This window comes from Cnephaeus nilssonii (assembly GCF_951640355.1).
Source record: "Cnephaeus nilssonii genome assembly, chromosome: 2".
Lineage (NCBI taxonomy): Eukaryota > Metazoa > Chordata > Mammalia > Chiroptera > Vespertilionidae > Cnephaeus > Cnephaeus nilssonii.
Window position 1 is genome coordinate 36,029,811 of NC_137073.1, and position 3,032 is coordinate 36,032,842.

Sequence of the window (3,032 nt, forward strand, 5' to 3'; positions counted from 1 at the left end):
GCCTGACTCCCCAGACAGAAGCTGGGGAGCCCGCGGCGTCCGCGCGAGACTCTTCAGCCCCAAGCCTCGCCTATCCTGCACACTGATTGGCTAGTCCCCCACCTCCTCACTCTGATTGGCCCGACATTAGACGGCCTCTAGATGCGGTAGCCGCCAATGCCACACCCTACTGCCCAGAGACCTTAGGCCTCTGCCATTGGCCCGCAGGGATCCTGGCCGCGAAGACTGTGCGTACCCCCTTCTTGTTCCCTCCCCATCTCGCCACAGCCTGCAAGGCGCCCGCCTCCCGGACCACAAGGGCGAATTCTCGGAACGTGGGCTCCGACGCCTATTCTGATTGGCTGTCAAGGTTGCAAAGGTAGCAGGCAGGAGTGTGGATGTCCCGCGCATGCGCAGTTCTGGTTCTCCCGACTGATGACATTAATTCCCGCCAAATTTCAAAGTCCTAGTCTTAGCTAGACTGTACAGAGAAGTACGCAAAGCAGAAGAGACGTGGCCATAAGAAGACCGAGGGGAGAGGGAAAGATGGAGCTCTCAGAGGAAGGGAGGGAGGAGAGAGAGTGCTTTATACATGCTATTTTTATTTAATCCTACCCTATGCCATAGGAAATTTCATTTTACAGTATTAGGTTATACAATTTACAGTAGGTCACACACTGGTACGTGGCCCAGCCAGAATTCTGATATGAGTCGTCTTATACACACACACACACACACACACACACACACACACACGTATGTTTTCATTCATTTCAGAGAGAGGAAGGGAGAAGGAGAGAGAGAGACACATCAATGAAGAGAGAGAAAGGGAGAAAGGATATTTGTGTGTTGCATGCCCCCTACTGGGGGGTCGAGACTGCAACCTGGGCATGTGCCCTGAACGGAAATCAAGTAGTGACCTCTTGGTTCCTGGGTCGATGCCCAACCAAGGAGCCACTCTGGCGGGGCAAATCTGGGTCATTTTACTTTAGAAACCCTGCTTTTTATCACCACACAATCCATGGAATAGTATTTGACCATTCATTTGACAAACACTTATTGACTACCTACTAGGTTTCAGGCACTGTTCTGAACAACCAATCAAACTCCTATCTTCATGGAGCTTACATCCTAGTAGGGGAAGGCACACAACGAATAGTTACAGAATCATCAGTTAGTGATACGTTCTATGCAGAGAATTAAAATAAGCTATTGTAAAGGAGAGTGACTTGCCCAGCCCGTGTTGCTCAGTGGTTGAACGTGGACCCATGAACCAGGAGGTCATGGAATCCCCGTCAGGGAATATGACCAGGTTGTGGGCTCTGGGGGTACAGTGGGCAGCCCATCAGTGATTCTCTCTCATTGTTGATGTTTCTCTCTCTCTCTCTCTCTCTCTCTCTCTCTCTCTCTCTCTCTCTTCCTCGCGCTGAAATCAATAAAAACTTTTTTTAAAAAGTGACTTGTTGGATATTTTAGACTGTTCAGTAAAACTATCTCTAATGCAGTGATATTTAAGCTGAAACCTGATTAACAAAAAGGAGTCAGCCATGAGGAGACCTGAGGAGGAGCAAGCCAGGCAGAAGGAAGTATAAAGGCCCTAAAGCATGACGAAGTTTTGTGTGTTGAAGCAGCAAAAAAGAAAGCCAGAGTAGATGAAGCATGGGGAAATGAGTGAAAAGTGGGAGGGATTATACTGGAGTGGAACCAGATTATGCAGAACCTTCCAGACTTTGGTTAGGAGTTAGGATTTTCTTCTAAGTGTGATGGGAAGCTGGCTGAATTCATTAGAATTAGGTCCCACTGTGACAGAAAACCCAAAACAATTGGGGCTTAAGCCAGGTGAAGTTTATTTCTCTCTCATGAGATAGTCTATGTAGGCATTCTAGGGCTAGTGGGCTGCTCCACTGTGCCAGAGACCTAGGCTCCTTCTACCTGTTGCTCCATAATACATTACCTACACTCCCAAGTTTACCTCATGATCTATCCTAGCTTCAGCCATCATGTCTGTTACAGCAGCAGGGAGATCCTGTTCTATTTAAGGACATGCCATGAAACTGTACACAGCCACATTGGTCAGAACTCAGTCACATGAACACACCTAAGTGCAAAGAGGGACTCTGAAAAATGTATTCTTTTTAAAAATATATATTTTGATTGATTTCAGAGAGGAAGGAAGAGGGAGAGAGAGATAGAAACATTAATGAGAGAGAATCATTGATTAGCTGCCTCCTGCACGCCCCCTACTAAGGATCCAGCCTGCAACCCGGGCATGTACCCTAACCAGGAATTGAACCTCCTAGTTCATAGGTCAATGCTCAACCACTCAGCTATGCTGGCTGGGCTGAAAAATGTATTCTTTATTTTGGGCCTCCATGTGCTCACCTAAACTTCAGAGGTTCTGTTACTGATGTTGAAAGGGAGAAAGGATATTAGGATAAAACCACAGTCTCAGCCACAGAAGCCATTGGAAAGATTGTAGCCAGGGCAAGATGTGATCTGACTTTCAGTTTTCAAAAAAAATAATTCTGGCCCTAGCTGGTTTGGCTCAGTGGATAGAGCATCAGCCTTCAGACTGAAGGGTCGTGGATTCGATTCCAGTCAAGGGCACATGGCCTGGTTCGTGGACTTGATCCCCAGTAGGGGGGCGTGCAGGAGGCAGCCAATCAATGATTCTCTCTCATCATTGATGTTTCTACTGCTCTCTCCCTCTCACTTCCTCTCTGAAATAAATAAAAATATATATATTTTAAAATAATAATAATAATAACTATTATTATTATTATTATTCTGTCCACTATAGGGGAAGTGGTTATAGGTAAGTAAGATCGGAAGTAGGGCAATTGGGAAATAAGTTCAGCAGTACAGTGAAAGGTAATGGTGGCATAGACCATGGTGATAGGAGTGGGTTGGAAAGAAATGGATGGATTCAGAGAATGTTTGGATATAAAATCCATAGGACTTGTTAATGGAATACAGGTGGGAGTCGAGGGAAAGAGGAATCAATGACAACCTCTTTAGGAAAGTGCCATCCAATAGAACTCTTTTTGATGGTG